This window comes from Aptenodytes patagonicus, chromosome 11, assembly GCF_965638725.1.
Source record: "Aptenodytes patagonicus chromosome 11, bAptPat1.pri.cur, whole genome shotgun sequence".
Classification (NCBI taxonomy): domain Eukaryota; kingdom Metazoa; phylum Chordata; class Aves; order Sphenisciformes; family Spheniscidae; genus Aptenodytes; species Aptenodytes patagonicus.
In genome coordinates, this window is record NC_134959.1 from 24,145,659 (window position 1) to 24,158,269 (window position 12,611).

General features: G+C 45.4%; 1 protein-coding gene across 2 annotated transcripts in view; it reads right to left on the reverse strand.

Moving 5' to 3' along the window:
* RSPRY1 (ring finger and SPRY domain containing 1) overlaps positions 1 to 12,440 on the reverse strand; it is a 39,080-nt gene extending 26,640 nt beyond the window's left edge. The window contains exons 1-2 of one of the 2 annotated variants that reach the window (XM_076349563.1): positions 12,390 to 12,440; positions 1,399 to 1,587 (exon numbers count right to left, since the gene is read on the reverse strand). The gene's annotated coding sequence lies outside the window, so the exon portion shown is untranslated. Of the gene's footprint in view, positions 1 to 1,398; positions 1,588 to 11,840; positions 11,881 to 12,389 lie in introns of those variants that run through there. The other variant, XM_076349564.1, reaches the window with a different exon arrangement.
* Between the last annotated feature and the right edge of the window lie 171 nt (positions 12,441 to 12,611).

A 12,611-nucleotide genomic window follows, 5' to 3' on the forward strand; every position in this document is an offset into this window, starting at 1 on the left:
GGCAGTCCCTCGGAATCACAGAATTGAGAATGCTAGAAAGAGCAAAAGGATTCAAAACCCTGCCTCGTTACAAGTTATTTTTCAAGCCATAGGGTACATTTCTATAGAACGTTATGTAACGTCTCAGCTAAAATAAAGCCCTTCAAAAGACACCATTTCACCACTTATGCACTTCAAGAATGCCAGAATAAATAAGTAACTTTTAAGACTAAACTCATGTTATTCTTTTAAGAATCAAGTTTAACATTTAAGCTAGAAATTATGGTGAATATCCTGTAACAGGTTATTACTATTCTACAATTATTAAATAATCTATTTATAAACAGCAGACATGTAGCATCATAGAATTAAAAGAAAGTCAAAGACAGTTGCCACCTTTCAAATATGAAAGGCTCCCTACCATCGGAGCCAACTGGCAACTGTGCAATTGCTGGCTGCCAACTGGGACAAGATCCTACCAACATTATTTGGGAAGCCAGACACTGGTCATATGAGCGTGTCTCTGGATGTACAGCTGTCACTGGAAAAGCACTGCAAACAAGCTCTCACAGACGCTTCTGTAGGTTTGAAGTACATTATCTTCTTTTAGCATGATGAAAAGTTCAGTATTAAGAAATTAACTGAAGGCTAACTTGGGGGGGCAATCCCTCAAGGGATATTAATTGCAAAAAAATACAAGATCTTGACTTCTGGTTCAAGAAATTCCTAAACCACAGATCATTAAAAGGGTTTCAGCATCACAACAACATCACATCACAACATGCTTGCCTTATTCTCTAAGCAGTTTGACCACAACAAGAGGTGGGACACCAGGCTCAGGAGTCCTTCCATGTGAGCCAGTATAGCTGTTATCTTCTCAGTCAGCAAGTAAAAAGTAGATGTGTGGGTGGCAATACAGATTGCATAGATCTTAAACGGAATTGTGTAAGATCACAATTGGTTCAAATGACTTTAAAAGGTTGGGAGGTTTTTGGTTGGTTGTTTTTTTTTTTTTAAAGAAGAGCTAGTTATATAAAATGCAAAACATATCTTTCGAAGGAAAAAAATATGCATCTATTTATGAATCCAGATCATTTAAGAGTATTTTAGTAACTTATGTTAGCTTTAGTTAACTTTAGTAACTTTATGTTACTAAAATGTAAAACTGCATTGTTAGTGTTACAGATTTAGAATCTGAATTTAGTTAAGCTGTTCTGTAACTTAAGAAAACGTTAACACAGTGAATCTACTCTGTCATCAAAACGAGTAGGGAAAAGCTGTATTTTAGGCATGAGTAAGAACCTACCTAAGGAAACAAAAATAGACAGAAGTCAAGATCAAAACTGATTATTGAAACCTAGTTTTTTCTGTTTGACAATTTAAAGCATGATTAGAAACAAGCGATTATGATCAACTCACCCTTAAGTATGTTTGGTTCAGGAACAGTTGGGCTTGCTCACAAAGCGCTGTAACCAAAGTGGACTGTACTTCTTCAGGGCACAGATGCAGTTGTATCTGGAAAAGCAGCACTCTATGAGCCTTTATCGTGGGCAGTGAGTCTTTACGGTTGACTCTGCTTTCACTTTTAGGAACTACGCTGAAGAGTCCCTGAAGACAGAGGGAAAAGAACGAACAACTCACTTGGAAACTTTTTTTAAAGACTTTGTCTAAAAGAAGAAAAAAATTCAAGGAGCAAAACAAGAATATCACAACAGCAGTATCGAGATAGGCCAAGATAAGCCTCTTGTCCTACCTGGCAGGATATACTTAAAGCCGGGCATAACAGCAAGCATACGATAACAGACAAATAGGCTCTTTCCTAGTGCATTCATCCAGGAGTCAATAGCTCAGTCTCCTGAGACAAAGGCCACACGTTTGTTTTGCTGTTAAAGCACAGCTAAAGAGAACTAATCTTTCATAATCCATTTAAATTCTTTTTCAGTAGATACACAGCTAAGAGTCTCTGCAACTGGTTTTAAAATTTAGCAGTCTCCCATTATAATGTTGGGACCAATTGTTGACCAAAGTATACTAGTTTTCTTAAAAATTAGGCTATTGGAGAATTCAGTGTGGTTTGTGACTTTTACCTTTTCATGTTTTAATATCACATCAAGACACTCTTTAACCCAAATATGTTATGAGCTAATGGCTAAGATACACCTAAGCACCAGCACAAGAGTAAGAGCAAGTTTCTCTGGAAGGCCACTGGAACAGAAGCCTATTGCCTCCTGTCAAGGCTACAATGACATCATGCAAACACCATTTTCTTAAACAGTTAGTGCAAGTCAAAGCAGATCCAAAAGTCTTCAGATGAAGCGACTATGCCTGAAAATACCAGCAAGAGCTAGGCTACAGAATAGAAAGAAAAGAGGTTCTCCATGTTAAAAGCTGTGACCGCTTTCCCCCATGTTGTTCAGACACGCTGCAGTGCTAGAAAGCCCCATCCCATCAGTTTTGCACTTGCCCGAGGAATATTCTTTGGCAAATTTAGAAAGTGATAACAAGACTGTGAAAGCTGTTCACAACAGCAGTCAGATTTATAGAAGTGATAACACTTTTATTTTACTTTGAAGTGGTATTTTAATAAAAGCTCGACCCCACGTTTTTAAGTGCAAGAAAAGGTAAAAGCAGCAGCCAGTACCTGCTTTTCAACAGGCAGGGGACATCCATTCACTCTGAATTCTGACCATCAGATGTTACTTTGGGATGCAGGACTATGAAGTTGCCAAAGATTTGATCAAAATGTAAGTTTTTATTCTGTAAGAAGTATCTGGTACCGATACCTCTCTGATACTGCAGGAACAGCAGAGAACGCCAGTGTCCAACACCGCCTCCTTTACACCAGAGAGCACCTGCAGGACACCCACCGAACGGCCACCCTGGCCCATTTTCCCCTAAACAAAGCACCAGGCTCCACACCGTTTGAACTGGACACCTCCCCTGCACAGGAGAAAAGCAGCTGCTGGGGCACGGCCGGAGCCCTGCCAGCAGCAGCCTCCCGTGCCCCCGCACGGCTCCACCGGCCGTCGGGACCACCCCTGCTACAGCACAGCAGCTGCTCTCCTGGCAGGCTCAAGCACGTGCATGGATGCACGAAGGAGTTGCAAGCTGCACAGGCTGACCAACCTGTCACAGCTGGAAGTCCCGGGGGGGGGATATAATCATCAGCCACTGAAATGAATGCTATTTGAGTGGATTTGCACCTGCCTGGCAGCGTGGATGCCCAGCCTACTCAAGAGAGGCCTCCTCTCAATCATCCGATAGAACACGCCAATGGAGAAGTCAGCTCCAAGTGGCATTAGGCTCATTTTCTCTGCAATACGCAGACCAAGAGTTGGTGATTCATCCCCTCAAATATTCGGTTACAGCCAACCATAATACTGCCTCATGATGGAAAATGCCTCTCCTTTCCATGAAATGGGAGTGCATTGCCAAGCAAACAAAAAAACCTCATACGCTTAAATGAGTAGAGGGTTTCAACTACTGGAACCACTTTTTCAGCTTCTGCCACCGTTACAAGAGTAAGACCATCGATTTGTCCTCTCGAGAGCAGAGTAACAGAGGAGCTCAGTCAGCAAACCACACAGTAAAGTTGACAGCTTTTCAAATGCAAAACTGAGAGAGTTTGGGGCAGCAGTTTCCTATTAAGGAGATAAAATAATTAGAAATATTTCCTCAGCATTTCTTTCCCAAAGAAATGATGCTCCTAAAAAGGAAGAGATGGAAATACTCGTGATGCCAGTTGGATGAAAAGTTCAAACTACCACAAGAAGGAAACACAGCTATGAATCGCTGCAAGATAATCAACTTCAATACAGAAATAAGAGGGGGAAGAGGCCTGTACGCAACTACAAGCTTTTATAACATGGAGAGGATATCAGCTTTGAAATGATCGGGGTAGGTGATGAAAGCCAAGAATTTCCAGTAAGTTAAATACAATTTTAACACAAAATTGAGGCTCTCAGGAGATCACATTGAGATCTGAGGTCAACCTCTCAACTGTAAGACTTGTGCAACTGAAGAGAAAGAGCTGCTTGGCGTCCAGTGTGGCTACCACACAGCGCACGCAAGAAGTGGACCGCAGGCCTCAGGAAGGGCGAGTAAATGCCGTGCCGGTTCTTCTGCATGTAGTAACCAAACATCATATCATATAATCTGAAGCAAACCCCTAATTCAATTCTATTTTCTTTAAAAATATCCCAGAGGGTTAAGACCAGTGTCAAAACTCAATGGGAAACAGCATTTACTGGCATGCAGTGTGTCACCATCCGCGAGACAAAGCCATTGCCAGTCATTGGCTTTCTTGCTGTATTTAGAGCACCCTAAACCAAAAGCAGAATGACCTTGAAGCGCTCCTGTTTCACAGAAAGAGAAAAAGACTGATCACCTCTCAAAAACTTTCTAGCTTCTGCCCAAGCGCTTGTGAGTGAAACCTCCCAGGGTTGTGCAGGGCTTACGCAAAAAATTGGGCTTTAGGCCTGCAGTCTTCTCTAGGTAATTCTAGCTTTGTCGGAAACGTGGAATAGTTGAAGGATCTGATCTCTTGTTTGACTTGATGCGATAATAGTCAAAGGAGAAAGAAGAAACAGATACTAACTACCACCATAGTAGTTCCTTTTTCTGTAGACTCACTGTGAGAGTCAGATTTTATAGTCACCTGTACGTTGGACTACTTTGCCTTTTTACTTCCCTTAAATCTGTTTTTAAGCTGGTACAGGAATGCTAAAATTGCAAGATGGATTTAAAGTGAACTTCACTGTCTCACTTAAACTAGTGTCTCCAAAGTAGGCCTGGTGAAGAGAGACTCCTGCCCTGCCCAGGTTTCCCCTTACCTCTGGAGAAGGAGACCACCGCCCAGGGCTCCTCAAGCATCAGACACTGTTCTGCTTCAGCTCTTTCTGAAAGAGAAACTGAAGCATTTACCACCTCCTAGCTTCCTCCGTCTCAGAGGTTGTAATTTCTCAACTCACGATCATTTAGGTGGAACTGTCCTTTGTACCATGGCCTTCAGAAGATCTCAGCTTCGCTTTAATGCTTTGAATGTCTAAACCACTCATTCAACGCCGGTATCAATCATGCAGAACATGACTTCCTTGTTCCCTTCTCCCCAAACTGTAGACGGGTCATTACATTTCTTTTCAGAGACAAAGCTATGCTTTGAGGCAGATGAATATATATCCGAGATAATGACCTTCTAAAAAAACACAGTGGTGTCTGACAGCTCCGGGGAAGTTGAACAAGACTTGCCTCCAGCAGGCTGACGTGGCAGTGCTGTACAAGCTCAGCAGTTGCCCAAGGAGCAGAGTATAACGCACTGCTTCAGAAGTGGCAGGAAGATAAGGATAACACCCCGCAGATGGCAGGGAACGCTAATCCTACAAACTGAAGGGATACAAGCACACAAAATAAAATTGATCAGCTATACCATATTAAGTTTTGGCACAGACATTCATTTGGAGGCTTATAAATAAATCCTTCAATTAATTCAAGTTAATCTTCCTTGCTGCACTGAAAGTTACAGATGTTATCAACAGTAAACAAATTTGCTAAATTTTGACAAAAACGTTCATGATGTCAGGATTCAAAATAATAAAAAAAAAAAAAAGGACCAAGAAATTCTAGAACAGACAGTGCTGGGAGGAAAGTGCGGACTCTTTGGGTACCAAGCAGAGGTGCAGAATTGCAAAGACATAACACAGAAAACCCAATGCATTTTTTTTTTGTTAAGCTTTTTCTAGTAAATTTAATAATAGTCCATTTCAGAAAGGATAAGGCTTTACCTATATTACTATCCAGAAACCAATGAAAGAGTTCTCTTAAATTACGGGGAGATCAACTCATTGTAGTAAACTGCAATAATGCACACTTAGTTTAAAGCACCTCATACATTAAAAAAAATTTCAAAAGTTTCTTTACCAAAAGAGTGGTTAAACATTGGAAGAGGCTGCCCAGGGAAGTGGTTGAGTCACCATCCCTGGAGGTATTTAAAAGACGTATAGATGCGGCACTTAGGGACATGGTTTAGTGGGCATGGCGGTGTTGGGTTGACGGTTGGACTCGATGATCTTAGAGGCCTTTTCCAACCTTAATGATTCTATGATTACCAAAGGATAAACTACAAAAGTATTTTGAGGGACAAATCAAGAGACTGAGCAGCTCAAACAGTCACATAGCGCAGTTCTGCCATGGGAACTAGATCTAGGGCTAGCACAGAGGCATCTGAGTAATCACACCGTGGACTATGGCAAGATGCTATGAGCAGTGACCTTTGTGTAACAGAGCCGAAATGCTGAAATCCCAGACTTGCGCTGTTTCTTGTCTGTACACTAATCTTTTGTTTTGCCTAAGTCAGAGGATTTTCAAAGGAAGGTTAGGTACAGAACTCCTCTGTAGAAGGCAGAAGAGTCTCCCGCTGTAGACCACAGAAATGAGCCCAGCTAGATGGCATGACTAAGCTATTATGAATGCATAAGATACACTGAAAACAGTTTTGGATGTGTGAAAGATTTTGATAACGTTGCTGAAAAATTCAGTGATGCCTCAGTTGGAAGCTTGCATTGTCGGCTGTCTGACAACTGCCTCGGAGGGCAGAGCACAGAGCAGACGATGTCTAGACCTTCCTATTCTCAGCCTCAAATTTGTCACTTTATGACACCGGTTATCATCTCAAACATGGAAAACCTAACAGTACGGCAGGAAACAGGCTGAAGAAACTTCCACTTCTTGTTAATTCAAGCAGCATCAGAGGATGGCCTGCCTGATCTTTCGGTACCAGTAGCTGAGAGCCAGTTTTGTGACCTTCCTTGCCAACCATGGAAAGCCGGCAGCTCTTTCTTTGCCATCTTAAGTTCCGGACTGCACCAGCAGAGCAGGAGACGTCCTTCTGATTCTCTTTCCTCCTGTAAGTGGATACAGCAACAGCTGCTCAAAAGACTGCCACCTGAGTCAAGTATAACATGCAGGTCACTAGGTTAGCAAACCTGCCTCAGAGGCGTTCAAGGGAAGCGTGATCACTGATCTGGGGCTTCCAGAACTGAAGCCTACAGAACCTGATGCACAGCTCTGGGCAGGTCACTGGAACCCCTTATCTCACCTATTAAAAAGAAAAACAAGAAACCCACACGAGAACCCAGCTTCGTTTCTCCCCATTTGTCGCTTCAGGTTCTGCCTTGAGGACCTTTTCTCTCTGCCCAGTGGGCAAGTCTACCATGAAAGCAAGCTGCAGGAGAGATCCTGATGTTGAGTAGGTGACCATGTGTTAACACAAGTGCTTCTGTCAGCAGCAGAGCCAGAGACTCCAGGTCTCACAGGTATCCTGCTCCTACCACTGAGCCGTGGTATTTTTACAGTGTTTTAAGGCCTCCACCTGTATGAAGAAACTCAGAGGAAGTTGGTCAATGGGTTTCGGAGCTCCCGTGGCCAAGAAGAGGAAGGGGACTGACTGCCCGAGAGACAGCTCGGACAAGTGCACATGGGTTAGGAAGTGGGCCGAAGACAAGCGTGTACGTGTTTCACAAGGCAGTCTAAAAATGGTTTAAACAAAAGTGCATACCCATTTTAATTTGCTATGGCTGCACATCAAAAAAGGCAGAAAGCTCAAAAACAATTTAAGAAGCTCTCAAAAACTTGTAACGATATCAGGAACACAAAGTCACGGTCATCTGGGGCTTCTCCTAAATAACTTTGTAAGGGATGTCAGGAAAATTAAGATTAAACTGTTTTAATAAGTATATTAAGATACTATTTCACCAAATGTACCAGAGGGGTAAAGCTCTAAAGAGAAAAAAAACCTCACCTGTTGTTCAATTTTTTAAAAAAATCTTTCACTCCAGGACTGATACATTGACAAGAGTTTGAGTGCAAACACACACATCATTCTTCATTCACCATTAGGTGAACGTTTTTAAAAGCAGTGAAGAACTCCAAGCTTTCTCCGTGCCACCAGACAGCCTTGCTTTTAGAAAAAAGAGCATCAGCGTATCTGCTGGATTTTCTTTTTCAGCATCACTGTCTAGCACGTCCCACTGTCTACAGGAAGGTATAAAATACACAGGAATGGCACAGCCTTCTGGCATGTAGTTCACCAAGTGTCCTCTAACCTATGATTCAAGCTGTATTAATACATCAGTTTGTGCACATGCACTGAAGCAAGCAATCCAAAAAGCCACACCAATACTTCCAAACAAGATGTCCTCAACTCTGGTCCTTCTCCTCATGTCCAGCAAAACACTCAGCTTTCAGAAACTTAAAGCAAAAGTGAAGCGCTTCCTATAGCAAAAAAGCCTTAGAAAGGGAGAAGAACTATAGTTGCAAGTGTTTTGCAGGCTTAGAAACCACTACTTCTCCAAGGAAGAGGACGGATTTCTTGTCACTGATCACGGCGACTTGCTGAACCCCCATTAATAAATGACGAGCAGCACCTCAGCCCAGACTTTGAGCCAGCAAGCATCCCTACCGAATGGGCAAAACCTACCAAACACACAAAGTTCCCGTGACAGGGTTGGGTAAGCGTCTAAAGCACAAGCTTGGCCACAATAGTGGTAGATCGAGGCACCAGATCATTACAAGCACAGCTGAAGAGAGATCATGATGCATCGGTCAGTCACACAACCTCACGAGTCACGCGTGAACATTTGACTTATGTTCGACCTCAGCGACACGATGAAGAATAGAAAAGGAAATAAAGATCCTTCTGGCACAGCCGCTGCCATGCCACGCCAACTTTACAGTCACCGCATACAAACCAGGAAGGGAAAACAAAATACATTGTCAGGACACAAGGAAACACAAAGCACAAAATGACACGACACAATTCTAATGAGATACTCGAAAGACAATGAATCCCTGCACAGCACCTCTGCCTGCACCACTTTAAAGCAAGGAATAAATTCAAAGTCTACTGCGCAATCATAAGCTCAGGAGAGGAAAAAAAACAAACCCCAAAACCAAACAGTTTAAAATGCTGAACACAACATATTGAGAATGGAGCAGAACGGGACGAACTTCATCACAGTAGCTTGCCTTCAATTTACCACAAGGTGATAGCATTTTAACTTGCTGCCTCATGTCGAAAGGGAAACCTAACAGTGCACGTCATGAGCTCTGCTCCATGTTGTGAGGATACTACCACATTATCTAAGTGATTTAAAGAGACCAATAGGAGACATTTCAAAATACAACACGTTATCAGCTAGTGGAGATATTGATGTGAAAGGAAATTTGAACAAAGAAGCCTAAAGAGTAACAGGCCAGTAAGTGTTCCATGACAAATCGCCACCTTTATCGCTAACTTATTGCTTAGGCTACTAAATATCTCCCTTTTATTCCTTAATTTCAACAAACAAGCAAAAAGCTTGAGGGAAATGGACTTTGATATCACCTGACAGGCAGAGTATGAGAGATGTCCTGCTTTATAGGAGGGAACCAAAATATTGTAAGTGATCTATTTCAGCCCACCCATGAGGCTCACGGAAGACGAAACATGCTGAGAGCCAAGACCTCCGATGTGAAGATATTGAAAACTTACCAAGGAAGAGTGCTGAGAAGTTGCGCAGAAAACCATCACATCCCTTCTAAGAGAAAAAACGAGCATTAAGGAAAGCACAGAACAAGATAACAGTGAGATTAAGGGAGCCACTGAGTGACCACTGAATTACAAGGCCAGGGAGTAGGATACCAGAGTGGCTAACGTGAAGCCTTGCAGCCGAGCTCCACGTATAGGAGGCTGAAGGTAAACAAAACGGGAAATTAAAGACTTGAAGGAAACCAACCCAGAGCACACACCGGTATCACAGCTGAAGATAAGGGAGGCGTGTGGACCAGCTGAATTAGATGTATCAGCAATCCAAGAGTAGGTAGATCACCGAGACTAAGCTAACAATCAGCAATAGCAAGAGCCACAACAAGAGTTGTGCACGACGCATAACACTGCATTAAAATATCCTGGAGGAGCTTCCTACGCAAGCGATGGACAGCGGATGCTGAAAACCTTTAGAGTTAGCAGGAACCTCGAGAGGGTGTTTGGATGAAAAGGGGAGAAACAAGGAGAAGCGATCACGTAACTACAGTTGTGCTTCATGCATCTGAACGAGAACACACCAGGAGAGATACACAACCTATTCAGCCAGACTTACAAATGAGAACAGAGAGAGATTGGGGCACAAAGCAACAACAGTAACGTCCTAAAGGAAGGGACACAGGAACGGGTGCCAGCAGGAGAAAGGACCTCTTTTGCTGAGTGGGCTTCGGCAGAGGAGAACAAAGACATATGCAAAAGCACTTGCAGAAGAATGGGCCAGATTTAGATCAGAGCAAAGAACAGATCCATTCTTTGCATTTGGATAAAATAGAAAAAAAGAGAAAAATACATTTAACAGCATCCTAGACTCTTAAAATGATACGACAAGTTTTGAGAATGCACAGTCCTCCAGAAGAGCCAAATACAGGAATCCAAGAGGAGACAAGATGCGAGGGAGTGTTTCAAATGGCTCGTAGGTGACGAGAACTGTTAAAGAGATTTGTATGGTTTAGCACGGAAACAGCGAAAGTTTAAATACTGAGAAGTAAACAGGGGAAAAGTCACAGTACACAAATGTATGTAGGTGTCCACATGACAATAACCTCATAGCACTGACGGATGTACAGAAAATTACAAGTAAAGCTGAAGAACTGAACTGAGGACCAGGATGAGAAAAAAACCACCAAAACAAATAAATGCATTCACTGCACAACAAAGGACAGAAAAATTAAAAACCCGAGGCAAAGCTGCTGCTAAGTGGAAAAAAAAAAATTTCTTGCTTATGTTGAAGGAAACAAACACTGACACAGACATAAAAGGGAAAAAAACCACCAAACACATCAGCATTCAGAAAACAATGCAGTATCTAGAAGGCTGAATAAATTTAGAAGGGAAAAGGCAGCTCTTATGTCCATACTTCCCCATGGACCAAAGTTCCACTGCGTGAGAAACACTGATAAACACAGGCTGAGCACCAAAGCGAACTCTGGGCTCAGGGTGGATACAGAGAGATTCAGAGCAAGATTTTGCAATAACAAAGCAGAAAATAAAACCCAAGAAGACTACAGTCATTCTCGGGACCTACACTAAGACTGTACCCAGAAGGGACACTGTACCTACTGCTGCACAGCAGAAGATAAGAAATAGCAATATTAAAAAAAAAGAAAAAAGGGAAGAATGAAGGTATGCAAAATAGAAACAGCGATCAGCAGGACAGAATTGCAGGGCTTAGAAGAGAAACGCATGCTTGATATCGGCGTAACACAAGCAGTGAAGAGACCTGCTTTATAAGCACTGAACTAAGAGAGCAAGGCAGCACCGTGGTGGTACCACACTAGGAGGAAAGGTGCCGCTGCCTAACCTATTGCCCAAGTATGCAAAACAAAAGGTCTAGATAAATAATTGCGTTTGGTAGCTCACTCCACATCTTCGTATTTTCCCTGTAAAAGAGAGAAAACTTGCTCTGCAGAAATATTTTTACGCTGAGAGTGATAAATAGTTTTCAGGCTTCTGACTTTTTACGTTAATATCAAAATATTCAGGGCCTCAGCAAAATTCTCCCGAGCTCCCACGAGGTCCCAGAGCAGCACAAGTCACTTTGTCCCCCGCACGCACCGCACCGCTGTAGCGAAGCCCTTGTTTTGCAAGTCATACAAGTACCAGGAAGATCTCCCGGCACCCGAGAGGCGCCGTTAAGAAGTTGTAACGCCTCACCGCGCCGAACGGCAGCAGCCTTGGGGTGCCCCATTCCGGCACCCCCCCCCCCCCCCCCGGCCCCGTTCCATGCGAGTTTTGCCGCGTTCTTTGGCGAGCTCCTGACTGCACACCCGAGCCCAGCTCTCACCAGCTCCGGGGCCTCCATGCGCAGCACCGGGAGCGCCCGGCGCGCCGGCGGCCCGGCCGGGCACAAGGCAAGCGGGGCTGGACCGCGGCCGCCCGCCTTCTTTCTCCGGTTGCCCTCCCCGGGGGGGGGGGGGAGCCGGGTGACCCCGGCGAGGCAGCGCGCTCCCCCAAAAGCCAGGGCAGCGCCCGCATAAATAAGCGGCGCCCAGGGGAGCGCGGGCCGCTGCCTCAGGCCGGCGGGGCTGCGCTGGCCCGGCCCCCGGCCCCGCACCCGAGCGGCCTCCGGGCCCCCACCCCAGCCGGGACCCTGCCCCGGCGGCACGCGTGGCTCCCGGGGAAGCGGAGGGTGGGGCGGGGGCGAGCACCGCGCCTTCCCCTCGTTGACCCAAGGCAGGCCCCCGGCGCACCGGGCCCGGCCCGGCGCTGCCCCTTCCCCTCAGCGCCAGCCGGGTGCCCGCCCCGCTCCACTTCAGCCCCGCGGCGCCCGCGGCGCCCGCCCCGCCGACCGCCGCCGCCGCCCGAGGGCGGTGCCCGCCCCGCCCTACCTCACCTCAGCCCCACCGGGAGCGCAGCGGGGCCCGCGCCCCTCCGCTCCGCCCCGGCCCGGCCCGGCCCGCCAGCGCCGCTCCTTTGTGCCGCGGCGGCGCACGGCGGAAAGATGGAGGCCACACACCGACCGGCCCCGCCCCGCCCCGCCTGGCCCCGCCCCCCGCCGTCTCCCGGGCGACACGCCCCGCCCATGGCCCCGGCCCCGGCCCGAGCGCTTCGCCCA